The following is a 12,145-nucleotide window of genomic DNA, read 5'->3' on the forward strand; positions in this document are numbered from 1 at the left end:
AATTTTCAGCAAAGTTCCACTGGCAAGTTCTTTGGAGTGAATCAAAGGCTGCAAACCTTGAAGTAAGAAACTGCATTAAACCTAAAGGGACTTAATCATGCATAGAAACACATAGGAACTGAATGCCTGCTGTCCATCTAACTGTCATATAGCTAACGTGAACCCCACGACTAAGAAAATATTCTGATGTATTTTAGTTGGTGTTGTATTTATACTCAACATATATTTTGTTTCCATGGAAGAATGTTTTCTTCAGTATTGATTCATGTGGTCTGCATTTAGAAATGGGGAATTTAAATCATCTGTCTTAAACAAACCCCGTTATGCTATATAGGTTACCATTAAATTCATTGGAAATCATCAAGTTCCATCTGTTTTATTAAAAAAAATGAAATAGTAAGGCTTGCCTTTTTGTTATACAGCATATTGGCACAGGTTCCAACTACCAAGGGGCTTAACCTAGAAAACTATATTTATTGCCATCATCAAGCTAGTAACTGCAGGAAAAAAAAATAAGAACATACATCTGAGTTAAGAATGCAAGAACATTGGATCAGGCCAATGGTTCATCAAGCCCAGCATCCAGTTCTCACAGTGGCCAAACAGATGCCTGTGGGAAACCTGCAAGCAGGATCAGAGGACAAGAGCACTCTCTCCTCCTGTAGTTTCCTGCAACTGGTACTCAGAAACATTATTGACTCTAGCTGTGGAAGCAGAACATATCCACTATGGCTACTAACCATTGATAGCCTTCTGTTCTGAGAATTTCTCCACTCTTTAAAGCTGTCTAAGTTGTTAGCTAAGTTGTTGTCTAAGTTGATGTATGGAAGTGAGAGCTGGACCAAAAAGAAAGCTGATCGCCGAAGAATTGATGCTTTTGAATTATGGTGTTGGAGGAGACTCTTAAGAGTCCCATGGACTGCAAGAAGATCAAACCTATCCATTCTTAAGGAAACCAGCCCTGAGTGCTCACTGGAAGGACAGATCCTGAAGCTGAGACTCCAATACTTTGGCCACCTCGTGAGAAGAGAAGACTCCCTGGAAAAGACCCTGATGTTGGGAAAGATTGAGGGCACAAGGAGAAGGGGACGACAGAGAATGAGATGGTTGGACAGTGTTCTTGAAGCTACCAGCATGAGTTTGACGTGGAAGACAGGAGTGCCTGGCGTGCTCTGGTCCAGGGGGTCACGAAGAGTCAGACACGACTAAACGATTAAACAACAACAACAACAACAACAACAACAACAACAAATTGTTAGCTATCACTGTCTCCTGTGGGAGTGAGCTCCATAGTTTAACTATGTGCTGTGTGAATAAGTCCTTTTAAAAATCTGCCCTGAATTTTCCAGCATTTGGCTTCATTGGATGTCCATGACTTCTAATGGCTTCATTGGATGTCCATGACTTCTCACATTTGTGTGAGAGAGATACTTTTCTCTACCCGCTTTCTCTACTCCACACATAACTTTATAACTATAATGTCGCTTCTAGCCCACCTTTTGAATGGGTAGAACTACTTCCATATTGATGTGAATCTAATGTGCCATCAAATCTATTTCGCCTCAATTTTCAAAACCTTGAAACCAAAAAAGTATTTGCTGGTAAATGTAAAGGCGCCATCAAATCGAATGTGCACTCTAATTTTCTCAATGTAATTTGGCAAAATGTGTGCATTATATTCAAGTAAATACAGTATAAGCTGAGGCACGCAAATGCACAAAATTTGCACACACACTTCTGTCCTTCATGAGCAATGGGTCAGAGCAGCTAGCAGTTAACCAGAACATTGGTGGTTCAAGCCCACTCTGGGATGGCTGTGGGCAGGATTCCTGCATTACAGAGAGTTGGAATAGAGGACCCTCCAGGCCACTTTGTTGTTGTTCTTTAGTCATTTAGTTGTGTCCGACTCTTCGTGACCCCATGGACCAGAGCACGCCAGGCACTCCTGTCTTCCACTGCCTCCCGCAGTTTGGTCAAACTCATGCTGGTAGCTTTGAAAACACTATCCAACCATCTTGTCCTCTGTCGTCCCCTTCTTCTTGTGCTCTCCATCTTTCCCAACATCAGGGTCTTTTCCAGGGAGTCTTCTCTTCTCATGAGTTGGCCAAAGTACTGGAGCCTCAGCTTCACGATCTGTCCTTCCGGTGAGCACTCAGGGCTGATTTCCTTAAGAATGGATACATTTGATCTTCTTGCAGTCCATGGGACTCTCAAGAGTCTCCTCCAGCACCGGACTTCCGGGTTGGCGCCATTGTTTAATGGCGGATTCCCTCCGAGCTCCGGAGGGAATCGGCTCCGTAGCGTCTGGGTCTGGCCGCTGCGGCGAAGCGGGGACCCTTAAAATCACAGGCGCGGATGCCTGTGAACACAGAGACTCGGCGGGCACCATTTGCGCCCCCCCAATCTGCGACGGAGCCTTTTTAAAGGCTTTGGAACGGAGGCAGGGTGAGGCGTGGTGCTGAGAGTACTCCCTCGCCTACGGAGTGAAGCCGCAAGCCATTGACAGAGAGCGCCAACTTCTTTCAAGACCGACTGGACTCTAAAATATAAACCCGTGAGTAATACGGAGATTGGAATGTTAAAAAATTTTTAATTTTGGATCTGGAACGAGCGGGAAGGGGCTAAAAAGGAAGTCACCCCCCCTCTTTGTAAACAATTTAAAGCAAAGGACTGGGCAACTAAGGTCGAGAGAACCTGTTTTTTAGTGAAAAGATCTTGATTTCACGGTTTTGACACTATAAGGATTTACTGGAGGATAAAAAGAATTTGGGGACTGGAATTTCACCCCCCCCCCGAGACCCGGGAACGCCCCAAGAGAAAGTCTGTTGCATGGAAGATTTTGACAGCTGTCAAGAGAGCTGCTAGTCAGCTAGTTGCCAGCTGGAAAAAGAGAACATTGTTTCTGCTGTTTTTGCTGGTTCACTTGGTACAACTTTGTTGAAAACAACAAGGGCTGATACAAAATAACTGGACTTTTGGTTTTGAGCTGAAAGGAACATTAAGGAACTAAAATCCCCCTAGAGGGGTAATAGGGATACTACATTACAAAAATGACTGGAGTACGTAAATTCCAAGCAGAACTGGACAGAACACTCGCTCTCTTGGGAAACTTGAAAGATGAATACAATGTTATGTCTACAAAGGTATCACTACTACACTGGTCAGTAAACAACAGTTTTGAGCCTGATAAGGACTTGAAACAGGAAGCCTATTTAACTGAACAAATAAATGAAACTGAAAGTGCAGAAATGATGGAGCAAGGTGCTGTTTTTGAAGAAAATGAAGGAGAAGCAGGAGATGTGCAGGAGTTAAAGGAGAGTTACAATATGAGGCCTGACATGATGATAAAAAAAGGACAATAAAAATTGGATGTGGAAAGCCTGGTCTGAATGGGAGCCTGGAAAATGGAGAGATCTCCCTTGGAGGAGATCTGAAGACCTGAGGATTACAAATCTGCGGAAGGTGAAAGTTGGAGCCTTGGGGACACCTGGATTTGTAAGAAATTTGAAACAAGAGTTGGAGCCCCCCACAGGCTTTGCTTTTAAGTATGGAAGACTGGCTGGAAGCAACAAGGATTCTGCTGGGCCGGAGCTCCTCCGAGACTTGGGGTTTAACATTAAGGACCATCAAAGAGACCGGCTGAAAGGAACTGAGAGAGATAAAAGGGCCTCAGATGTGAGGTCTCCAGGCTAAATAAATAACATAAAGACTGATGGACATTGGTCGGGGACTGGAACCGGGAAAAGGGTGGGTGGAGGTTGGGAATCCAAAGGGCACATAAGGATAATTTGTTTTCTTTTTTCTTTTTTCTTTTTAACTAGTGGTAAGGAAATTGGGTAAATCATGGAAGGGAAATCTTGGTCGACTCTAGGAAAAAGGTTTAGGAACAATTAATGAGGTATAAGTATTGATGTGTGTTTTTAATAAGGTAAAATTGGTTTCTTCTTTTTTAAATTAATTGAAAATAAGATTGTTAAAAATAAAAGGAGGAAATGGAAAAAAGAAGCAAAGTAAAAAATGGTATGTTAGAATAAATGTATAAGTTAAGGTAAAGAAATAAGTTAAGGACTTGCTGAACTGACAATTTAAATTGGAATACAAGAAGGGGAGGTGTGAGGAGGTCTGAGAAATAAGGTTAAGAACAATAAGTATTAGTAACTTTATGTGTTTTTTCTATTTTTCTTTTGTTGTTTAATTTTGTTATGTATTTTTGTATTTTTCTTTTGTTCTGTTTATTTTTTGTTCTTGTTTGTTTCTTGAAAATGCTAATAAATATTTAATTAAAAAAAAAAAAAGAGTCTCCTCCAGCACCATAATTCAAAAGCATCAATTCTAAGATACTATGACTCTAGGTTTTCACGCAGCCACTTTCCACTGCCGAAGAGCCAGGGTGATGGTCATCGGAGGTTAAACTTTTCAGAACATAAAAAAACCCTCAAAGAAATTTTATACTCTTTCTCTCGCTCTTCATCATATGCTCGGGACCACTGATATTTCCGGGAGCATGGTCCAAGAACTACTCATTCATTAGAACTGAAATGGCATTTTTAATTATATGTATATGATTTTCTTTTGGCTTTAAAACAAAAACATGGCTGTAAATCATTTTGGGGACTTTCTGAGTGGGAAGCAATGTATAAATTTAATAAACCTTAACCCTTGGTTGGAAGTCTTATGACTCTTTTTGCCACTTTTCCATATCTAAAAACACAACTAAGCACAGCTGTGCCATTCAGAAGTTTTCTGGGAAGCCCAGTGCAGAAGTCAAGCGGTGGGTTTAGCAACTGTCATTAACTCTATACACTCCCTATGCCTATTGCCATCCCTACTATTATAGTGGAGCTGAGTGTGTGATGAAATCATAAGATTGTCCCCATACCTTTCATGTATCACCAGCCCTGACGTTTGGGGTGATTTCTTCACCTATATTCTATATTCTCATATATATATATATATATATATATATATATATATATATATATTCAGTAAATTCTACTTGGCCTTATCTACTATCTACCCACTTTGATTCACTGGTTTATTGGGAAATTCCCAATGGTTGTTTGTCAATCCTTTAGAGAAGATTTTCCAGTTCACTAGTTTTGATTAGAATCTAGCTGACTTACAAGCTTTTCTTATTCTTATTCCTCCAGTAATTGCAACCACTAAAGGTCTATTAATGAACATCATCCACACTAAGTAAAATTTAACTTCCATGGTGAACAGCACTGTACTCTGATTGCTTGATATGAAGGGTGAAAGAAGATACAAAGTACTATACTGTACTCAGAACATGAGCTTTCAGTGGTGTATCAGAGAAGGAATGCTGGTTTATTTGATTCAAATATGTACGCCCCACCCTTCAAGTATTCAAAAACTATCCTGCCAACCTAGCAGTTCTAAAGCATGTCAAAGTGCAAGTAGATAAATAGGTACCGCCCCGGTGGGAAGGTAAACGGCGTTTCCGTGCACTGCTCTGGTTCACCAGAAGCGGCTTAGTCATGCTGGCCACATGACCCGGAAGCTGTACGGCAGCTCCCTTGGCCAATAAAGCGAGATGAGCACTGCAACCCCAGAATCGGCCACGACTGGACCTTTATACAACAATAATTAAAACGCCATCAGAAATGATAAAATCTGCAGCAGATAAAATATGAACATAATTAAAAACCAGGCAGGGGAGATAACACCAACAATGCCATACAGTGGTACCTCGGGTTACATACGCTTCAGGTTACAGACTCCGCTAACCCAGAAATAGTACATTGGGTTAAGAACTTTGCTTCAGGATGAGAACACAAATCGTGCTCTGGTGGCGCAGCGGCAGCGGGAGGCCCCATTAGCTAAAGTAGTGCTTCAGGTTAAGAACAGTTTCAGGTTAAGAACGGACCTCCGGAATGAATTAAATTCTTAACCCAAAGTACCACTGTACTGTTAAAATATCTGTGAGATTAAAGAAAGGTCTTTTGCCTGGTACTGAAATTACAAGTAGCTGGTAAGTAACCCTCCTTGGTGAGAGTATTCCATAATCAGGAAAGCAGAAACGAAAAGGCTAGTTTGCTAACTGGTCACCTGATCTACCTGTGACAATGAGCATACTCCAAGAAGGGCCTCTGTGGATGATCTTAAAACACTGGCTCATACAGAGAAAGGTGGTCCAACTCTTGGTCCCAAGCCATGAAGGTCTTTAAAAGAGAATCACCAAAAATGGACCCAGATCCAGTGCAGATGTTTTCACACAGGTGAGATGGGTCCCTGGCAACCCGTCCAATTTAGCACTCCTGCAACAGTATGTTGCAGGACAGTTTCAGAACCATCTTCAATGGCAGTACCATTTACCATACATCGCAGTAGTTCAACCTGGAGGTTACCAGGATAAGGATAACTAAGGCAAAGCTGTCTCAAAACAGACCAGCCAGGCCATGGTCTGACAAGACAATCCTTATGTCATTGCGGATACATAAATAATAGGTGAATATAATATCTTAGGAAATGCTTTAAAACATTTGTGCACGCATTGTCAAACAATGGAACATAAAGTGTTCATTGCTTGGAAGCGTAGGACCCTTTGAAACTCAGCTTCCAATGAAAATACTGTTTGACTGGGGAAAACATGTGAGTAATATGACCTGTGACTGTTCTTAGATAACAGAAGGCATAGGAAAGGAAATATGTCGTCTCATCGACGGTATGCTTGAGTCCATGTGCTGACCACTTTCCTGCTACTCTCCGTGACATCTCTCCTTCCTCAGAAAGAAAGGGGAAATAAATAAAAAAAGCAGCCCAAAGTCATTATTCCCAACTGCCTGCTAGCACAATTATGACATTTTGTAAGATATGTCAATTCCCCTGAAATGTAAAAGCGAGCAGTACATAGTGATAGAGCCCTGCATTCATTTACAGTACACTTTAAAAGCTTTGCCGGATACAAGATCAATAGCTTCATTTTCAAATGGAGGAGAAAACAGAAAAAAAGTTATCATTTGCTTTGCATTTCTCCCTAATGAGTGGCCTTGAGCAAACGTGCATTAGCTCTACTTTTTCTTCAAAAGCCAGCTTGTAATGTTTAGAAATATGGTTTGAAGCTTCTGCGTTGTGACAGGAAATGTAACCAAAAGCTTCAGTCCTGAAAGCCAAATAAACAGTGCCTGGCTGATTACATTTGGGGGCTTTTGTGTACATCTCATTCACATGAACTGAGCAACTCAGAAACTACTGTAAACCCCCCCAAAAACACCAACCCCAAAACTAGCCCCCTCTTCCATTACTAGATATCGTCAACCAAAGAGGAACTCTCTAAATTAAAATCAGGGCTTAGAACCACTCAGTTCTCACCATCTTGCATCATTTGTCATGCCCCTGTTTTGAGCCATTAATTCAAGCCAGATTTATTCCACAGAAACACTGAAATATAGTGGAGGCAAGAGGCGCACAGCTATATTTAGAATTTGTTTTGGAATGCTAGACAGAATTATGGACTTTTTCACTGTCTTAAGACTGTGGCCCCATCTGCACTACACATTTGAAACACTTTAAGCAGTCACAACTTTCCCCAAAGAATCCTGTGAGGTTTGATAAACTGTAGTTTGATAAAAGCCCTGAGAGTTGTTAGGAGACCACTATGCCCCTCATATAGCAGAGCAGGGCTGTGAGGTTTTCTGGGTTAGCCCTCCCACCCGCCCGTGGTCATGGCAAATCATCACACCCTTTTGCATGTTCAAACAGTGTGGGAAGGGGATGCTGATTTGTCTACGGTGTGGAGGACCTCTATTGTTTATTTAATGGTTCATTGATATCTTCTTCTTTCTTCTTTTTTGGTGATCACTCGTAGCCGAGTAAGATTGTCTTCCATGAACATGGTCTTAACAGTGAGTCTGTAAGTAACTGTGGAGGTCGATTCTGGTTCCACACGTCCTTCCACAGTGGGGACATAGGTTTCCGGGTGGGAGTTGATCATGGTGAGGGTTTGCCAAACATACCTTCCTCTTAGCATGCTTCTCCCTTTCATCCTGAGTTCAAGCATCTTTAAAGTCCATGACACATTTGGTAAAGGCTGTTCTCCAATTGGAAAAGGCTGTTCTCCAATTGGAGTGCTCACAGGCCAATGTTTCCCAATGGTCAGTGTTTATACTACATTTTTTAAGATTTGTCTTGAGAGAGTCTTTAAACCTCTTTTGTAGGCCACCAGCATTACACTTTCCATTTTTAAGTTTGGAATGGAGTAGTTGCTTTGGAAGATGGTAATCAGGCATCTGAACAACATGACCAGTCCAATGAAGTTGATGCTGAAGTTCACTGAGGAGATGGTGCACATGGTTCTTCTCTCCATTTTTATCTGTGCAACAACCATGTGAAATAGATTAGGCTGAGACACTGGGTGATTGGCCCAAAGTCACCCACTGAATTTCACAGCTGAGTGGAGATTTGAATCCTGGTCTCCCCTGTCCTTGTCCAGCATTCTAATTGCTATACCACACTCAACACATGTTCTGATCTATGCATGTGGCGCATGCCAGTGTGGTGTAATGGTTAGTGTTGGACTAGGACCTGGGAGTGCAGGGTTTGAATCTCCACTCAGCCATGAAGCTCTCAGGGTCACCGTCTCTTAACCGAACCTACAGTACCTCACCAGTGGGTAACAACAACAACAACAGGCACAACCACAGTACACCAGTACACAGTACAGAGCCAGTGTGGTGTAGTGCTTAAGAGCGGTAGTCTTGTAATCTGGGGAACCGGGTTCGAGTCTCCGCTCCTCCACATGCAGCTGCTGGGTGACCTTGGGCTAGTCACACTTCTTTGAAGTCTCTCAGCCCCACTCACCTCACAGAGTGTTTGTTGTGGGGGAGGAAGGGAAAGGAGAATGTTAGCCGCTTTGAGACTCCTGAAGGGGAGTGAAAGGCGGGATATCAAATCCAAACTCTTCTTCTTCTCTTCTACACAATGGTGGCAGGCCACACAACCTTGTGACTCCCTTACAACTTTTTTGATGGCAAGAAAGTGATTTGAAAACTCCTTGTGTCAACTCTTCTAACATACAAACTTGTAGGTGTAACTGCACTCCCCGCCTCCCAAAAAACGCACCAGGGTACCTGGGGAATACATTGTTTGCAGTTTCAAATTTGATGCTAAAGTACAATAATGCCTTGGCTTTGCTTACAGATTTCCAATGGCCCTCAGGAATTCCAGGCTTGCTACAACGATAATCAAACATTTGTTACCTTGTATCACAAGGCATCCTCCAGTTCTGATTCTTACAAAGTGGCCGTAAGTAGTGATTGACTAGTCTTTTCAGGCTATGCCGCTTGATGAAAGAGGGAAAATATCTAGCAGAGAGGACATGACAGCTTTCCTCACCCGCATGCCACCAAGCAGCTTTAGAAAGAAAAAAGAAAGTCAACAAAAACAATTAAAATTCCTTTCACTCACTTACTCACTTTAGGACCTTTGAAAAACAAATCGCTCAAAAGTGGAAGTTTTATTTGGGGCTCATGATGAACAATGGCATACGAAATAGTTCCATTGCTACTTTATGCTCCCATTACCTTAATCCTGAATGCCATTCATCAGTTTCATTAATTGAATCCATGGAAAGAAAGGGCAATAAAAACACAGGATGGATCCATAACTCAGTGATGGAACCTATAACACATTGCACTTTTATCCTGAAAAGCTAAAAAAAAGAAAAAAGTCAGTAGCATGAAAGCCTGCATTAGCTTTTTGGATTAATGAAATAAACTGGGGACAGAGCTGTAAATATCTCAGACACCTGAACAGGGACACCAAATAGGGTAAACCGCCAGCATCACACAGATCTTTTAAAAGTTGTTTTCTAAAACATATTATAAGGCATTTTGGACCTGGTATGTTGCATAAAGTACATATATACCTTGATGGATATATGTTTTGAAAGCCTAAAAAGAAAATAAGTGTGACATTTGTCACAGTAGCCACAATACAGCAAAGCAAGAAAATGTAGAGAAGGGAATGTCTGACCTGAAGTGAATCATAATGTCAGGCTGGCTCTTGAGAGCGTAGGGTGAAAAGGGGGTCTGTGTTGGAGCTGTGAAAGCTACACAACCATTGAAAAACTTGGGTTTAAGTTCTATTTTGAGCCCATGCAGAATGGAGGGTGTCTTGGAGATGAGTGATTTGTCATAACACTCAGAAAGTTGTCAGAAAGTTATTCCTGATGTTTAGTACAAGAAAGGAATTTCCTTTCTTGTAACTTGAATCCATTGGTTTGGATCCTAGCCTTAGGAGCAGGAGAAAGCAAGCTTGCTCCATGTTACATGTGACAGTCCTCTTTTCTGGGCTAAACATACTCAACTCCCTTGACCGTTCTTCATCAGGCTTGGTTTCCAGACCTTTGATCATCTTGGTCATCCTCCTCTGCACATGTTCCAGCTTGTCCATATCCTTCTTAAATTGTAGGGCCCAGAACTGGACACAGTATTCCAGGTGTGGTCTGACCCAGGTAGAACAGAGCAGTCCTGTTACTTGATCTGAACACTATGCTTCTGTTGATGCAGCCTAGAAGAGGATTCACTTTTTTTGCTGCTGCATCACACCATTGATTCATGTTAAGCTTGAGGACTAGAGCCCCTCGCTGCAGTGCAAACACCCACTGGAGTCCATTGCAGCTGAGGCAGGCCCCCTCAGGCCTTTCGGAAGGTGTGACGGGCCCCGTCAGGCCTCCTCCCATGGTGTGGGCTGTGGAATATTGAGGGGGCTCAGCCCCCATGGCCCTGCATGGATGGTGCCCCTGGCAGGACGCAGTGCCCAAGGCCCTTCGGCTTCCTGCCCAGAGCCTCATAGTTGCTTGCTATACATTGAAGGCAGTGTTAATTAAAGTTTGCTGGTAACACTAGATTACTGTGCTGATCTTTACATAATGTATTAGGAGCACAGGAAGTTTCATCAGTGCCTGCCAACAAGTTTGAGATAAGAACTAAACTAGGGTCAAGAAAGTTCATTTAGGTATATATATTATATCAAGTGATACCAGTGGTGCTGATGGCATGATCTTTGGAATAACCATGTACAAAGCTCAAACTGACCATGCGCCATTGTGTTATGGTTTGAACCGCTCCCAATGGACCCCATTTGGCCATTGGTAGATTGCACTATTGGTTGGACAGTGTTCTTGAAGCTACCAACATGAGTTTGACCAACAAGAGTGCCTGGCATGCTCTGGTCCATGGGGTCACAAAGAGTCGGACATGACTAAACGACTAAACAACAACAACAACAAAGATTGCACTATGGCCCATCAGCCCCATGGTGAGCTCATGGGCAGAAAGCACCAACCTTCCAGATCCCTCATACCATCTTAAACTTTTCCCACCACAAAGAGGTGTGTGAACTTGAAGAGGAATGCTGTTCTTGAGGTCGCAGGTCTGAAAGGCCTCTGGTTGCCTTCACACATATTGTGTTCCTTCCTTTGTTGTTGAACCTCTGGGTTTCGTGCACCCCACCTGGGTTGCTTAACAAACTTTCATTTTCAGAGTTTGGGCAAACTGCCTACCTTTTCACACACTTAATAAAACCAGACAGAGGGAACTTCAGACTTAAAAGGCAAAGAAAGAAGTGGGGGAGGGATTGCTTATGGAAAAAATAACACCAGGTTGTTATTCTAAAGCAGGCTGACATTTGTTTTCAATATGGACCTTGCATATAGCATGGAAAATTGAAATGGTAGTTTTCTTCGAAGGCAGCAGTGCTGTGAGAATGAATGGAAAAGGTGATTCAAGCCTGCAAAGAATATCCGGTGTACAACAGCATTTTGATCTGAGTAATTTCCAAGCCATTACTCTGCTCTCCTCGGTTGCATATTTTTTTCTCCGGGGTAAAATAAACCAGGCTAATAATTGCTACAGCCAGGCTACAAGCCTTCCATTCCCTCCCATAAGTGCAAACACTTTATTTTGTATTTTCCCCCTCCTAAAATGAAAGCTATTTTAACACCAGCGCTGCAGGTAATGCCACTGTTATTTTATCCAGTGCCTGATTTTAGTGTAAGCCAAAGGCTATGGTCGTGCCTCTGCAGTAATGCCAGGAAATGAATAGAAAGTGCAGCATCTTGTACCAGTGAGGGAAAATAGCTCTATGAGGGAACAGGGGGAAATAAGAGCCCGCTGGTCTCTTT

This window comes from Podarcis raffonei, chromosome 1 (assembly GCF_027172205.1).
Source record: "Podarcis raffonei isolate rPodRaf1 chromosome 1, rPodRaf1.pri, whole genome shotgun sequence".
NCBI classification, from domain to species: Eukaryota; Metazoa; Chordata; class Lepidosauria; order Squamata; family Lacertidae; genus Podarcis; species Podarcis raffonei.